The 17,252-nt window shown below is 46.2% G+C and overlaps 1 protein-coding gene across 4 annotated transcripts in view; it reads left to right on the forward strand.

Annotated features, from left to right (window-relative positions):
- The window catches only part of LOC105469284 (regulatory associated protein of MTOR complex 1), a 413,056-nt gene that overhangs the window by 23,498 nt on the left and 372,306 nt on the right, over window positions 1-17,252 (forward strand). Inside the window, exon 1 of one of the 4 annotated variants that reach the window (XM_011720146.3) lies at window positions 12,118-13,832. The exons of the other annotated variants lie outside the window; for them this stretch is intronic. The gene's annotated coding sequence lies outside the window, so the exon portion shown is untranslated. Of the gene's footprint in view, window positions 1-12,117; window positions 13,833-17,252 lie in introns of those variants that run through there. 4 annotated transcript variants of the gene reach the window in all.

Raw genomic sequence — 17,252 nt, forward strand, 5'->3', positions numbered from 1 at the left:
CTTTTAATTTTTTTTTTTCCTTTTTGAGTCAGTTTTGGTAAGTTACATTTTAAGAAGACTTTGTTGATTTCATCTAGGTTTCAAATTTATAGGCATCAAGTTGTTTGTAACATCCTCTTATGGTCTTTTTAAAGTCAATGGGATTGTAGTAATGTTTCCTTTTTATTCCTGACATTGAGATTTGTGTGTCCACTCTTTTTTTTTGTTTTGGTTTTTTTGAGACAAGATCTTGCTTTGTCATCCAGGCTGGAGTGCAGTGTTGCGATCACGGCTCACTGCAGCCTTGAACTCTTGGGCTCAAGTGATCTTCCCCGCTTAGCCTCCCAAGTAACTGGGACTACAGATGTGTGCCACCACGCCCAGCTTATTTAAATTTTTATTTATTTATTTATTATTATTTTTTGTAGAGACAGGGTCTCCTTATGTTTCTTAGGCTCATCTTGGAACTCCTTGGGCTCCAGTGATCCTCCTGCCCTGGCCTCCCAAAATGCTGGGATTACGGATGTGAGCCACCATTCTTGGCCCCCTAGTTTATTTTATATCTTATTATTTTCTTCTTTCTACTTCCCTTGCGTTTGTTTTATTGCCTTTCCCACATTCTTGAGGGGGAGATTCTTGAGATGAGTACTTACCTTACTAGTTTTCAGCCAATTGTCTTTTCTTTTCTTTTCTTTTTTTTTTTTGAGATGGAGTCTCATTCTGTCACCCAGGCTCTCAGGCTGGAATGTAGTGCAAGCTCCACCTCCCGGGTTTACACCATTCTCCTGCCTCAGCCTCCTGAGTAGCTGGGACTACAGGCACCCGCCACCTCGCCCGGCTGGTGTTTTGTATTTTTTAGTAGAGACGGGGTTTCACCGTGTTAGCCAGGATGGTCTCGATCTCCTGACCTCATGATCCGCCCGTCTCGGCTTCCCAAAGTGCTGGGATTACAGGCTTGAGCCACTACGCCCGGCCACCAATTGTCTTTTCTTTTTTTTTTTGAGAGGGAGTCTTGCTCTGTCACCCAGGCTGGAGTGCAGTGGCCTGATCTCAGCTCACTGCAAGCTCCGCCTCCCGGGTTTACGCCATTCTCCTGCCTCAGCCTCCCGAGTAGCTGGGACTACAGGCGCCCGCCACCTCGCCTGGCTAGTTTTTTTTTGTATTTTTTAGTAGAGACGGGGTTTCACCGTGTTAGCCGGGATCGTCTCTCGATCTCCTGACCTCGTGATCCGCCCGTCTCGGCCTCCCAAAGTGCTGGGATTACAGGCTTGAGCCACCGCACCCGGCCACCAATTGTCTTTTCTAATGTATGCACTTAACATTTAAAAATGTAAATGCTGCCGGGCGCGGTGGCTCAAGCCTGTAATCCCAGCACTCTGGGAGGCCGAGGTGGGCGGATCACGAGGTCAGGAGATCGAGACCATCCTGGCTAACACGGTGAAACCCCGTCTCTACTAAAAAAAATACAAAAAACTAGCCGGGCGAGGTGGCGGGCGCCTGTAGTCCCAGCTATTCGGGAGGCTGAGGCAGGAGAATGGCGTAAACCCGGGAGGCGGAGCTTGCAGTGAGCTGAGATCGGGCCACTGCACTCCAGCCCGGGCGACAGAGCGAGACTCCATCTCAAAAAAAAAAAAAAAAAAAAAAAAAAAAAAAAAAAAAATGTAAATGCTTAGTGGCATTCAACAAGTAGTAGTTTTTAAAAACAAATTTATTTATTTATTATTTATTTATTTTAGATATGAGGTCTCCCTGTGTTGCCAAGGCTGGTCTTGAACTCCTGGCTCCTCCCGCCTTGGCCTCCCAAAGTGCTGGGATTATAGGCATGAACCACCATGCCTGGCTGGATATACACTATTTTTGTTCAGTTCAAATTATTCTCTAAATTTTATTTTGACTTGATCAATTTATTATTTAAAAGTGTTGTAATTTTTAAACATAGAAGACTTTTCCTAGGATTTATTTTTGATTTCTTAATTGCATTTTGATCGAAAGACATCTGTGTCAGCAGGGCGGTAGCAGGTGCACTGCACGTCTGTAGGGGGAGCCATCCACTCCATTGCTGTGTGCGAATGGCGCCCCCTCGTGTTGCGGATGATGTAGGTTGCACCGCTGTGTGCACACGCGTGCATGCATGCACATGCTTGGAATTTCAGCTGCTCTGTGCCTTATGGGCCTGTGGTGAGTTTTTGTAAATGTTCCCTGTATACTTGAACACGATGCATGTGTACAGCTGTTGGTGCCACCTTTTATATGTGTCCATTAAGTCAAATATTTTATTTGTGGTGTACAAATCATTTATACTTTACTGATTTTTTTGACTTTGTCTATCAGTAACAGAGAGGTATATCAACACTTCTCACTATCATTGTAAATACGTCTAATTCTCCTTATTAGACATATTTAGACATAATTCTCTGTCCATTTGTGCTTCATTTATATTTTGAGGCCATATTGTTGTAAACCTGTTGTATCTTCCTGGTGAGTTGAGTCTATATTGTTGTAAAGTGACTCTTTATCCCTAATGAAACCTTTTGCCTTACAGTCTGTTTTGTCTCAGGATAGTTACACTAGTTTTCTCTTGGTTAGTGTCAGTCTTGTTTATTTGTCCTTTTATGTAAGTCAACACTTCTGTAGCCTTATATTGTTCATATGTCTCCTGTAAACAGCTTGTAGTTGGATTAAAACAGATCAGTCTGATGATTTTTGTCTTTCAGTTGGAGCACATAGTCTACATTGGGGCCTAAATCTGCCATCTCTTTTGTGCTTTCTATTTATCCTTCCTGTACTGTTTTTTTAAAATGTCTTTTTATGGATTGAAAATATTTAATTTCTTTCCTTTTACTATTTTTGAAGCAGTGCACTGTTTTTCTCTTGTAATAGTTTCTTAGAAATTATAGTAGGAATACTGAAAATGGTATAACGTCCGTTACGATCTATTCTTTTCTTAGACAATCCAAGACTTAGGAAATTATTTAATCCATTTGTTTCTTATATGTGAGTATTGCTGTGTACAGTATTTTATTTTTTAGCACCCCAAGTTACCATCCTTGTTTTTGACAGTCATTGTTCTTTCAGGCTGAGGCACATACTTTTGACTCTTCGCTCTCCTTTCCTTTAGCATCTCAGAACTTCCCTATGGGGCCGCCTACTTTGACTGAAAGATTTCAGAATTCTTTTCTCATGATAGTCTACTGATGCCGCATTCACTTCGTTAGTCTGAAAATATCTCTTTTTGTTTGTTTGTTTTTGTTTTTTTGAGACAGGGTCTTGCTCTGTTGTCCAGGCTAGAGTACAGTGGCGTGACCTTGGCTCACTGCAACCTCTACCTCCTGGGTTCAAGCGATCCTCCCACCTCAGACTCTTGTGTAGATGGGACAACAGGTGTGTACCACCATAGCCAGCTAAGTTTTTATATTTTTTGTAGAGGTGGGGTTTTGCCCTGTGGCCCAGGCTTGTCTCGAACTCATGGGCTTAGGTGATCCACCTGCCTCGGCCTCCCAAAATGCTGGGATTACAGGCGTGAGCTCCCATGCCTGGCCTCTGAAAATATCTTTATTCAGTCATAATTCTTTTTTTTTTTTTTTGAGATGCAGCTTTGCTCTTGTTGCCCAGGCTGGAGTGCAGTGGTGCTATCTCAGCTCACTGCAACCTCTGCCTCCCAGGTTCAAATGATTCGCCTGCCTCAGCCTCCCAAGTAGCTGAAATTACAGGCATGCACCACCATGTCTGGCTAATTTTGTATTTTTAGTAGAGATGGGGTTTCACCATGTTGATCAGGCTAATCTTGAACTCCTGACTTCAGGCGATCCTTCTGACCTGGCCTCCCAAAGTGCTGTGATTATAGGCATGAGCCACCACACCCGGCCTCAGCTGTCATTCTTGAAAGGTATTTTCCCTAGGGATGGAATTCTAGAGTCATGTTTTCCTTTAGACTTTGAGGACAGCTGGTACTACAGGTGCATGCCACCACACCTGGCAAGTTTTAAATTTTTTTGTAGAGCTAGGGTCTCCCTATGTGGCCCAGGCTTGTCTTGAACTCCTGGGTTCAAGCAATCCTCCTGCCTCGGCCTCCCGAAGTGCTGGCATTAGAGGCGTGAGCCATTGCGCCCGACTCTCCAGCTTATTTACAATGCTTTCGACATAAGTCATTGAAGAATTGGGTAAGTGTACAGTCAACACTTTTCATCAAGCAATAGATAAAGAGGTAGCAGCAGGGTGTCATGGCCAGCGTGTCACGCTGTGTGGAAGCTGCCGGTCCAGCTCTGGAGCCAGGCTTCTCAGTGCTGTGTTTCAGCAGCTTGCTCATCTCCAGTGCCATTCTCTTCAAAGGGCCTTGGACCTGCAGCCCTCCTAGAGGGAGAGGGTGAATCGCTAAGATGCAGAATGGGCTTTCTTTGTAATCTGGAAGACCTACGCTTAATGAAGCAGTGTCAGTTTGAACACTCTTACGCTTGTGAAAACATGTTTAGGTTATTTTAGTTGATTGAAGGCAAAATATGGCCTGACACTGGGATGTGCTGTGAAGCCAAATGCATCAGACCCTGGCTGTGGGCTTCTAGCTGTGTGAATAGAGTACAGCTTCCAGACTGAGGCAGAGGTAGCCTCTCTGCTCTTGAGCTGTCTTTAAACAGCGCCCTGTTTAAAAAGATTGCACGTTACATTGGAGTTTATTCAAGGTGCGTGGCTGAGATAGTAAAGGGATGCGAACTGTCATCTGAGGAACTGCAGTCGGGAGCTGGGTTGTTTAGTGTGGAGTGAAGGATCTTCCATGAGTGAGTGGTGCGGGTGGGGCGGAGGCGGCACATTTCACTCCAGATGTCAACAGTCATTGCATTGTTGGCACTGCTTTGGTCCTGAGTTTCAAGGGAGGAAATTGAAGGCTTGAGAGGTGAAGTAGTTTGCAGAAGGTCCCCTGAACTCAGGCCTGAATGTCTCCCAAGTGGTGTGAGCGCTGAGGGAAGAGAGGGATATCTTGCAGTCGTGATTTCTGACCAACACAAACTGTCCCGCTTCCCAGCATGGCCAAACAGCAGGACAGACGTGGCTGCTTTCCGTGGGCTCTGTGGCTTCTGATTTATGTGTGTCTTTTCTCTTTGAGTTGAAGCATTAGAAGGTGTATCCACCAAGATCCAGTAAAGAAGACAGAGAACACACCGGGTTTCTCAACCAAGGGGATTGAGGTAGGGAATTGGTTTTACAGGCGTTCGAGGGGCTGAAAGGGCGAAAAGGAAACCTTGGCTGAGATGGTAACTGCAGGAGGCAGCCGCTGCCGCTAGGGCTGGGGGAACAAATAGAAGAGGCTGGAGTTACTAAAATCTAGATGGCTAGAGAAGGGGCCCAGTGAGCTGGGGCTTGGGCCACTGAGGTAGGGACACAGCCTGGCGCTTGCTGGCACCGCTGCTAGGTGCACAGTGCGGGGGCCTGGGAGCAGAAGGAAGCGGGAGGGCGTGGGGGCGGCCGGCATCTGGGAAGGGAACCATCCTCTCTCCTCGCCTGCCAGCCTCCCTGGGGGGTCCTGGACGCGTTTGAAGTTCATGCGGTAGCAGTAATTTTAGGGTTTAGCTTTGTCCCCTTGCAACTCTCCTTACTTGTTTTGTCCCCTTGCAACTTATAACCACCTTACACAGGTACTCTGCATTGCACTCAGCGCAGGTCCTCTGGGTTGTTGTTTACATACGGGATCTGAGCCTCTGCGCTTTGCCCGAGGGAGGGCCTCAAGGACTTTGTGGATCCCTTCCTGATCTTTTATTTATTTATTTATTTATTTATTTATTTATTTATTTATTTATTTTGAGATGGAGTTTCGTTCTTGTTGCCCAGGCTGGAGTGTAATGGTGCGATCTTGGCTCACCTCAACCTCCACCTCCTGGGTTCAAGCGATTCTCTTGCCTCAGCCTCCCGAGTAGCAGGGATTACAGGCATGTGCCACCACCCTGACTAATTTTGTGCTATTAGTAGAGACGGGGTTTCTCGATGTTGGTCAGGCTGGTTTTGAACTCCCGATCTCAGGTGATCCGCCTGCCTTGGCCTCCCAAAGTGCTGGGATTACAGGCGTGAGCCACCACTCCGGCCCTTCCTAATCTTTATGGCAAGAGGTTTTTGCCACAACAACACTTCACCCCTGACTGAAGCCCAGGGAAGCTGTCAGGAGAGCTGGAGGTGAGGAACAGGAGGTAGTCATTTCTCTGTCCCAGAGGCGGAGTCTTACAGCCACATCACTGTGAACCTGCTGGCCTTGCCCAAGGACTATTCTTTTAAACGAAGAGAGCAAATTAAGATATTTCCAGGGGGTCTGGGATCCATGTGAATGAGAAAGTTCAACCTTTTTTGTAAGCCATGTTCTTAAAAATCTGCATGTGGGGTCGTTAAGTGTCATTTACTAGAGTTGAGGATTTCAGTGCAGGTCTTTTTGAAGTTCTGGGATTAACTTCTCCCCTTTCTACTTCTCATTCCAAGGATTCTGAGTGTGGGATCGCTCCTGATGCAGTGCTGCCTAGGAAGAGGAGCCTCAGCACGGCATCTGTCACGGGCGCTTTGCTTCTGTATTTAGCAAGAGAACTAGAATTTTAAAATAATTGACTTAGAACTACTTAGAAGAGAAAGGGCTAATTACTATGTGCAAACGTGGCTTCCTCACAGTCAGGCGCGGTTCCTGATCTCATCTCCTTCTTCAGGAGACTCTTTGGAAATACACGCATATATTTTATTATTGGGAAGTACCTATAATGTAACCACTTTTGTGCTATCAGACATTTAGGTTGTTTCTGATTTTTCAATATTATAACTAACATGATGAGGCAGTGTATACATCTTTGTTCAGATTTCTGGTTATTTTCTCAGTGTGGTTTGTGGAAGTGATATAAGTAACTGGATAAATAATAAATCGCCTTTAGGGGAATTGGCGCGTTTTGCAGAATTGCTCTTTGGAAAGCGTGTCCCGTTTTATGTGCCCGCTCGTGGGGTCTGAGGGAGGCTTTTTTTCTGGCTCGGTTGCCAGCCCTGTGCATTGCCATTCAAAAATATCTTTGCAATTAAGTAGACACTTGACCATTTCATTGTTTTAATTATGCTTTTTGATTATTAGTGTAGTTGAACATTTTTACATATGTTTATGGGTCAGTTTCATTACTTTTAATTGTTTATGCCCTTTGTCCACTTGTAAGTAAAACAGTGAAAAGTGACCCGTGTGGGGTTTTTTTTGGTTGTTTTTTGTTTTGGAGACAGGGTCTTGCTCTGTTGCCTGGGGTGGAGTGCAGTGGCATGATCACAGTTCACTGTAGCCTCGAACTCCTCAGCTCCAGCAAACTTCCCACCTCAGCCTCCCGAGTAGCTGGGACCACAGGTGCATGCCACCATACCTGGCTAATTTTTTATTTTTATTTTTTGTAGAGATGGGGGTCTCCCTATGTTGCCCAGGCTGGTCTCAAACTTCTGAGCTAAAGTGGTCCTCCCACGTCAGCCTCCTAAAGTGCTGGGATTGCAGGCATGAGCCACCATGCCTAGCCTGTGTGGCCTTTCATACTAGGTGAATCTGTGGCCACCCATATCCTGAGGATTATTTTGTTCCTCTTTCAACCTCGAGGAAGGTCCCCTTGGAAGTGTGACTTGGGGCTCTGTGATTAAACCTTTCCTGTTCATCATTTTCATCAGTGTGTTGGATACAGATTTGGAAGGCGTGATTACTGAGTGCTGGTGATACAAAGTTGGGAAGGACAGGTACTGATGTAGATGAAAGACTCATGGTTTACCCCACCCTTGAAAGGATGACATGCTGGTAGATTGTGGTAAAATGTAACAGAGGTACTTGGAAAGTCTTGCATTTAGTCTCCCCTTTCTCTCCCTTGCTCCCTTCCTCCCTTGCTTTCTTCCTCCCTTCCTTCCTTCCCCCTTTATTTTTCCCATCAATTGTGTAAATGCAGATAAACATTTAGCCATTCCTGTGAAAGCCCCTGTGTATGTGGTGGCTTTAATCATTGTCCATTTTCGGGCCTGTGGATCCCTGTTATTCTCTGCAGTGGAGACTGCACATTGGGCCAGTGGATCCCTGTTATTCTCTGAAGCGGAGACGGCTCATGGAGCATCTGATTTTCTTCGGGACGTTCTATTTTGAGCTGCATTCACAGAGCACACCTGAGAAGTGGTGGCCAAGGGGAGTGATCTAGGACCCTGAGAGGCCTGGAAGCAGTGCCCCTTAGGGAGAGCTGCAGAGAGCTGGGGAAGTTGAAGGAGAGAGAAGGCTCTGGAGGAACTTGGATACTCTTTTTCAGGCTGAGAAGTGCCTCCCTGGGCACTAGAGAGGGAGAGCTCCGACTATGGCTTCTGAGGACCAGCTGCAAGTGGATGCCGCCATGCGACAGCCTCATTTCACTCATTGAACATTCCAGGAGGAACTAAATGGCCCCTCTCAGGATGTCATGGGATTTCTGTGTTGCTGGGAAGATGCTTGTGGTGGAAGCATGGGTACTAGGTGGACTGGATTCAGAGGACAGCTCAGCCGATTCCTGGCTTGTGGACTTAGATGGGTTGAGCCTTTAAACACTCAGAACATCAGTTTCCTGTGAAGTAGGGTAAGGATGCGTGTATACTGTGATTGATGCGAATATCTGAAGGGGTGCTGTTGCCAAGTCCCTGAGTGCAGGCCCAGCAGGTTGGAACCACTTCTTTTCTGTTCCCTGAACAATTAGACTGTGGATGCAGATCCTGCTCCCCTGAGCTGCACGGCCCTCTCTGATCGCACATACATGTGTGCATCTGACACATATGCTTAAGTGTGAGGGTGACAGAGGACAAATGGGCTGTTTTAAATCTATTAGAAAAATTTTTCACAATTTTAAGCCTCTATTATCCTTTTTTTTTTTTGAGACAGGGTCCCACTCTGTCGCCCAGGCTTGACAGAGAGCAGTGGTGTGATCTTGGCTCACTGCAACTTTCGCCTCCCAGGTTCAAGCAATCCTCCCACTTCAGCCTCCTGAGTAGCTGGGACCCCAGGCATGTGCCACCATGCCTGGCTAAATATTCTCAGTTATACTTTCAGTACACATAAAGGCAGTTGTCAACCAAGCTGTACGTTAGAAAATACTAACTGTGGTCCCTGTCCACTGCCTCTTTCCTCTTTTTTTTTTCTTCCTGAGACGGAGTCTTGCTCTGTTGCCCAGGCTGGAGTGCAGTGGCGTGATCACGGCTCAGTGCAGCCTCTGCTTCCTGGGTTCAAGTGATTCTCTTCTGCCTCAGCCTCCCGAGTAGCTGGGATTACAGGCACGCACCATCATGCCAGGCGAATTTTTCTACATTTAGTAGAGACGGGGTTTTGCCATGTTGGCCAGGCTGGTCTCAAACTCCTGACCTCAAGTGATCTGCACGCCTCAGCCTCCCAAAGTGCTGGGATTATAGGTGTGAGCCACCATGCCTGGCTGTGCACTGCCTCTTCCTGAGGCCTGTCCTGCGTGGGGCCTTGTGAGCTGGTGGAGGCCTCTTGAGGGCTGGCAGGAGCCTGTGCCACCTCTGGGCCCAGCACCTGTGCTTCCGGGAGCCGCCCCGCCTCTTGCCTTCAGTCTTCATCTGTACTGTGAGGATAATCCACTGGCCCCCCAACCCGGTAATGAGGGGGAGTAACAAGGGCATCTCTGGAAGGTGCTCCGGGTTCCCCTGAGGAAAGCTATCGCGGAGTAGAAACAGGAAGCGCCCCCGGAATCAGCTCTCCGACGGTATGAGGTGCAGCTGCCTCCAGCCCTGCCGCTGGTCAGGAGGAGGAAAGGGGTACCCAGCATGCTCTTATTTGGCCCATGGTGAGTGGAGAAAGAGACCTTTGCTCAGGTGTCCATGTCACTGAGGCGGTGGCGGAGGGTGTCCCCCAGCTCTGCAGTGGTCACCCTCTGCCTCCTGTCCTCGGGCAGCTGCCTGTGGTTGCAGGCGGGGAAGGTGCTGTTGGTTGTTTGCTCCCAGCCCTGGCTGTGGGGCCTGCTCTGAGACGTCAAGGGCATGGCACATGGGGACCGAGCAGGGAGCTGGAGCCAGGCAGTGCGGGCTCAGCCAGGCCGAGGAGACCCCCACTTCTATCTTGAATGTTTTCCTCTGAGTGCTGAGTTCTTTCTAAGCTGGGAAGGGGAATCAGTATCCTGCCTTGAATTGCACTTGGATGGAGTTTAGTTTCTGTGTGTTGGATTTTTACTGAGAGCTCTAGAGAAACCTGGGGGTTTCAGAGGAGGATTGTGAAGTGCGGAATTTTTCTTTGAGCTCTTAAGGTCAGAACTCAGGGGAGCTAAAAAAAAAAATGTAAAAAATAATAATTTAAACCTTATAAGGTGACTCATAAATAACTGCCTTTCAAGATGAGTGGAATTCTTTTGGGAAAAAGCCCTGTGGAAATTCTCCTGACCACCTAGAACAAAGAGGACTACTGCTATAGAAACCTGCAGCATCCTCATCTGTGGATGGAGGGAAGACTCTGCCAGGAGTGTGATTTTCCCTTTACGTGTTACTCTGTTTACCACGTCTCAATAAAATGGCAGAGAAAGTCCTTTCCGGCCGGGCGCGGTGGCTCAAGCCTGTAATCCCAGCACTTTGGGAGGCCGAGGCAGGCGGATCACAAGTTCAGGAGATCGAGACCACAGTGAAACCCCGTCTCTACTAAAAATACAAAAAAAAAAAAATAGCCGGGCGCGGTGGCGGGCGCCTGTAGTCCCAGCTACTCAGGAGGCTGAGGCAGGAGAATGGCGGGAACCCGGGAGGTGGAGCTTGCAGTGAGCCGCGATCGCGCCACTGCACTCCAGCCTGGGCAACAGCGTGAGACTCCGTCTCAAAAAAAAAAAAAAAAAAAGAAAGTCCTTTCCCCATGCTTCGTTTTTCCCACAACTTTTCCCCTTTCGACTTCCTCGGGGCTTCCCCTTATCAGAGACTGGCCAGCCGCAGAATTCAGCCTCATGGCCCCGTCTGGATGGAATGTGGAGGCCATCAATGTGTTTACTGCCTGTATCTCTTAGAAACATTGTTATCATGAGAAAATGGGAATTATGCTTTGATCCTTGAATTAAACCAAGGCTGTGTTAGCTGGTGAGTCATGAGGCTTTATTAAAATAAATTGACCTCAGATGTGTTGGGTATTCACTGGCAAGATGTTACCAGAGTTCAAACATTTAAGATAAGCCACATATTTTTTGTATGGATTCATAAAATATAGAAAGAGCATGAGCCGGCTATGACTGGATTCTGTATCCTTTCCCCCAACTCTGTTACACTTTTCTGAAAGAAAATGAGACTTTGCTTTTATGTGAATAGCTGTAGAAAGCTGGGGAGGGGTGCCATTTGGAAATTGACTTAAAACCAAATTATGTAAGAATGTGGTTAGTTTTATAATATCCTGTTCTTGTTCCAGTGCTTTGGTTTATTATTATTATTATTATTATTATTATTATTTATTTTTTTTTTTTTTTGAGACGGAGTCTGGCTCTGTCACCCAGGCTGGAGTGCAGTGGCGCGATCTCGGCTCACTGCAAGCTCCGCCTCCCGGGTTTACGCCATTCTCCTGCCTCAGCCTCCCGAGTAGCTGGGACTACAGGCGCCCGCCACCTCGCCCGGCTAGTTTTTTGTATTTTTTAGTAGAGACGGGGTTTCACCGTGTTAGCCAGGATGGTCTCGATCTCCTGACCTCGTGATCCGCCCGTCTCGGCCTCCCAAAGTGCTGGGATTACAGGCTTGAGCCACCGCGCCCGGCCTATTATTATTATTGTTATTATTATTATTATTATTATTTTTGAGACGGAGTCTTGCTCTGTTGCCCAGGCTAGAGTGCAGTGGTGCGATCTCAGCTCACTGCAAACTCCGCCCCCTGGGTTCAAGCAATTCTCCTGCCTTAGCCTCCTGAGTGGCTGGGACTACAGGCACCTGCCACCATGCCTAGCTAAGTTTTTTGTATTTTTAGTAGAGATGGGGTTTCACCGTGTTAGCCAGGATGGTCTTGATCTCCTGACCTCGTGATCCGTCTGCCTTGGCTTCCCAAAGTGCTGGGATTACATACGTGAGCCACCGCGCCCGGCCGGTTTTTTATTATTTTTTCCTCAGTGCCCTGGAGGCACACAGGGCTGCTGCACCCGTGAGGGGGACCCTGGGTCACGCAGCTCCGGGGGAACCGTGCACAGCACTTGCCTAGGGTGGTCCCGAATGTGCGTGCTGCTACCACGCTCAGGCTTATGGGCCTTAAGCAATTGCATAGTTTAGGCACAGTGCTGCTTCTTAAAGTGAATTCTACTTGGAGCCACTTATATATAGATTAGATTTTATAATGTGTAATATGAAGACAAGCCTGGAGGTATACTTAATTTAGGAATTATATTATTTTTGGTTTGAGTTTTAAAGTATTTGAATGCCTGTTAACCAATTCTGTAGTGGCTAGAGGTTCAAAATTTGTAGTATTTATGAAAAATACTCATTCTAAATCTGCTTCATCTTATAATTTAGGTATGTACACTCTGTGCTCAGAATTCTTCAGTACAATGCATTGAATATTGTTCCGAGGTCTTCTGAGCCCCGTTCTCAGCGGTGGCTGTGAGCTAACGTTTCCACATCTGTCATAATGTTGTTTGCAGTTTGTCGGAAGGTGGTCTGCAGCCAGGCAGATGGAGGGGACGCCAGGCAGGATGCTGAGAGTCTGTGAGGGCATCAATCCCCCATTTCTGGCATAGATTTAATTGTTTGGTTCAACTGGGAAGCCATATATTAACTTCTACTTCAGCCCATCCTGATCTCTCTACAGATGCTAGTTTTATACAGGCCTATTTTTCTCTGAAATTGAGCCTGAGAGACAAAAATCCACACTTGGGCTGTCATAGATTTTGGTAAATTGAGTCTCTCGACTGATTGGTGCCTCCTGCCTGCCCCATGATCCTGTATGTAGTAACCGCGTCATGATCACAGGTCATGGATTGGGGGAAGTTGCCTTCAAAGATGTGGGTGTCTGTTTTTCACTCCCCTTTCCATTTGGCCAAAAATTCAACACTTCATTTTCTGTTTCAAAAAAGTAACAAAGAATTAAAAGGAAAAAGCAGCAAAAAAGTTTGGGCCAGCGTGGTGCTCCGGTAACCCGCCTTGCTGTTTCTGCCTGTGTGGCTCTGGCTGGGCAGGGCCCCGGGCGTGCCAGCCCTCTCCTCTCTCCTCGCCCTCTGCCGTCGGGGCCTGTGCTCCAGCTGCCAGGCGGAAACTGAAGAGCAGTCCCAGGCGCTGCACCTTCCTGTCCTGCCCATCACGCGCAGGGACGCCGGTGTCCGTTCCTTCTACTCCAAGGCTGTCCCGAGTTTGAGTGTTCAGATATCACCAGCAGCTCTTCAGGGTCTGGCCCAAATGTCTGAGTTTTCCTCTACTAACCTGATATGTTTCTCATGGCCTTTCTCACGTTTTGCCATGTGTGATAGCTGTTCATTTTCCTCGGAGTGGAGTTCCACGGGCTTGCTGGCAAGCAGGCCCTGCAGAACATGCTCAGTGTGGAGCTGTGGCTCCGTGTCTGCCGGATGAAAACACGAGCAGGTCGTGGGCCACGTCAGCAATGTTCTCGACCTTTGTGAGCTTCGAGAATGTGCTGTGTGTACAGAAGGAATGCGGTGGAATATCCAGAAACAACACGGATCTCGTCGAGTGCAGTCAGGGCGCCTCACCGCGCCGTGGTCGCAGCCCCGCTCGCCCCTCTGGCCTCCCCCGCAGTCCCTCCCCGATGGTGCAGCATGCACTCCCTTGCCTTTTTCTTTTCTCACAGTTTGATCAGCTGTGTGTGCATCCCCGAAGTAATATAGCTTTGCCTGGTGTGGAAACGTATATAAACATCATCATAGTATCTGTTCTCTTTTCTGTCTTGTAAGATACCCGAGGTAAATTCTGTTGCCCTGTGTAACCGCGGTTATTCTTGCTGTTGTTGTGAGCCACTGAATGGCCGTGTCGAAAACCTGGGTTGCCCAGTGTGTGTATGATGAATAGAGCTGCTATAAACATTTCTATATATGACTTTTGGGTAGCCTCTGTGTGGATTTTTGGGGGGTAGTTACCTAGGAGTGGCACTGCGTAGGAAACAGGTTGGGTTTTAGCTGAGGTTGTTTCTGCTGCCCTGCACTCTGGCCCACACTGTTACGCATTTTCACCGTGGTCATTCCTGTGGGTTTGTATTATATCATGACTTTTAATTTTCTTCCCCCACCCCCCACTTTGAAAAGTTGTGTTTATTTATGGGATACAATGTGATGTTTTGGGAGATACATACATTGGGGAATGATTAAATCCAGCTCATCAACACAACCATCACCATACATATGTCTTTTTTTTTTTTTTTTTTTGGTGTTGAGACCATTTACAATCTCTTTGCAATTTTCAAATATGTAGTGTTATTAACTATAGTCAGCATGCTGCATAGTAGATCTCTGAACTTATTCTCTCTGTCCAACTGAAACCTTGTGCCTTTTGACCAACATCTCCCCTACCCCTTCCACCCACTAACCTCTGGTGGCCGCCATTCTACTCTGCTTCTGTGAGTTTCGTTTTTTTAGATTTCTTATGTAAGTGACATCATGTAGTGTTTGTCTTTCTGTGGCTTACGTCACTTAACATAATGTCCTCCTGGTTCATCCATGTTGTTGCAAATGATAGGATTTCCTTCTTTTTTTTAATGGCTGAGTAGTATTCCATGTGCGTGTATATCATATTTTCTCTATCCACTCTTATTTTTTGAGACAGAGTCTTGCTCCGTCACCCCGGCTGGAGTGCAGTGGTGTAAACTCGGCTTACTGCAACCCCCACCTCCTGGGGTCAAGCAATTCTCCTGCCTCAGCTTCCTGAGTAGCTGGGATTACAGGTGTGCATCACCACGCCTGGCTAATTTTTGTATTTTTTGTAGAGATGGGGTTTCACCATGTTGGCCAGGTTGGTCTCAAACTCCTGAACTCAGGTGATCTGCCTTCTGAGCCACCATGTCTGGCCTATCCACTCATTTTTTGTTGGAAACCTTGGTAAATTCCATATCTCGGCTATTGTGAACCATGCTACGATGAACATGGGTGTGCAGATGTGTCTTGAACATGTTGATTTCAATCCCTTTGGATAAATATACCCAGAGGCAGAATTGCTGGATTCTGTATGCAAGTTCTGTTTTTGATTTTCATTTTCTTCATGACTAATGAAATTGCCCACCTTTTCATATTCTTTTTTTTTTTTTTTTTTTTTTTTTTGAGACGGAGTCTCGCTCTGTCGCCCAGGCTGGAGTGCAGTGGCGCGATCTTGGCCCACTGCAAGCTCCGCCTCCCGGGTTCATGCCATTCTCCTGCCTCAGCCTCCCGAGTAGCTGGGACTACAGGCGCCTGCCACCTCGCCCAGCTAGCTTTTTTTGTATTTTTTTTAGTAGAGACGGGGTTTCACCGTGTTAGCCAGGATGCTCTCGATCTCCTGACCTCGTGATCCGCCCGTCTCGGCCTCCCAAAGTGCTGGGATTACATGCTTGAGCCACCGCGCCCGGCCAGACCTTTTCATATTCTTACTGGTGATTTGGTTAGGATCTTTTGTGATGTACCTGTTGAGGATTTTTGCCCTTTTCCTGTTGTATTGTTTCTTATTGATTTGTAGGAATTCTTGAAACATTCTGGATAAAGTCCTTTTAAAATGTGTTTATATGTGGCACATTTCTTCTCCTGTGAAATATCTTCTCTGCGATGCAATATTTCAGTCTGTTTATGGTCTCTTTTGATAAACAGAAATATGTAGTTCTATTCTAGTTTAATGTGTAAGTGCTTTCCCTGTGTTTTATGCTTGTGTTGAAATGTTTTCCAACTTTAAGGTCAAGATTTTGTCCCATAATATATCCTAAAAGCTTCATAGTTTTGTTTTTTATGTTTGGGATCCGTAACGAGGGCGACTGCCAGTCCCCGTGTGCCCAGGGCAGTCCTAGGGATGAATAATTAGAATGTATTAATAACTACACCAGTCTATTGCCCATCCAGCAATGGCTTTGCATATGGTATGAAGTAAGGGCCCAATTTTGCTCTGTTCCATATGAATTTTAATTTGTCTCAGCTCCTTTCCCTTGCAGGGACCGTGATTACTCCTCTGCAGGCCGTCTTTGTGTGAACCAAGGGCTGAGACGTGCCTGGGTCTGTTTCTGGCCCCTTGTGCTGTTCCGGGGGTTGCTTCTCTGTGTGCCAGCTTCACACTCCGGTCTCTGTGGCTTCTGATGGTCTGAAAAAGCACATCTCCCCATTTGGATACTCCAGAGTTTCTTGACTCCCTGTGTCCCTTTGCATTTCCATAGAAATTTTAAAATCGGTGGGTCAAGTTCCACTGAGAGGCAGAAAAACATATTGAGGCTTTGATTGTGATTTAATCAAATCTGTAGGTCCATAGATCATTTAGGCAGAAACTTGACATCTTTTCAATATTAAGTTTTCTAATTTTTCATGTAGAAGTGTTTCACATCTCTTGATAGATTTATTCTCAGATACTTTTGTTAGATATATTCCCAGAATTTTAAAATGCTATTTTGATGGGTCTTAGAAATTGTGTGTTGTTTGTTCTGGTGCATAGGATGCAGTATACAGTTTTTGTTTTTGTTTTTTTTAAATCGACTGATTTGTATCCTGCAACCTTATGGAATATTTTAATTTGAATTGTCACATATTTATTTGGATTTCTATAAACACAGTCATAGTCTTCTGTAAATAATGACAGTCCCTCCTACCCCATCTTTATACTTTCTCTCTTTTTTTCTTTTTTAACTGTGCTATATTGACCAGGACTAGTGTTGAATAGATGTGGGGGCATCCTTAACTTTTTTCTTATCCCAAAGGGGAACACATTTATCCTATTAAATATGATTTTTTTTGGCTAACTTTTCTTAAGCAGTCTCCATCAGATAAGGAAGGTTTCTTTCTTGCTTGTAAGCATTGTTTATTTAATGAGTGGGTATTGAATTTTAGTAAATGCTTTTTTGTGCATCTATCAAGATGATCATATGCTTTTTCTCCTTTAATTTGTTAGCATGGTAAAGTAGGCATGCAGGTATGCGCACATGCGTGCACATACAGTGTCTTTAATGGTTGGGCCTGGTGTTAGCATGTTGAAGGAGGCACGCAGATGTGCACACATGCTTGCACACACAGTGTCTTTAATGGTTGGGCCTGCCTTGTATTTCAGGTATAATCTGTCTACACTTTTTATGCATTTCTGGGTTTGGTTTAATATTTTTGTATCTCTTTTTGTTTAAAGTAAGTGACCTGTAATTTTTTCCTGTACAGTTTTTGTTGGGTTTTAAC

This window comes from Macaca nemestrina, chromosome 17, assembly GCF_043159975.1.
Source record: "Macaca nemestrina isolate mMacNem1 chromosome 17, mMacNem.hap1, whole genome shotgun sequence".
NCBI classification, from domain to species: Eukaryota; Metazoa; Chordata; class Mammalia; order Primates; family Cercopithecidae; genus Macaca; species Macaca nemestrina.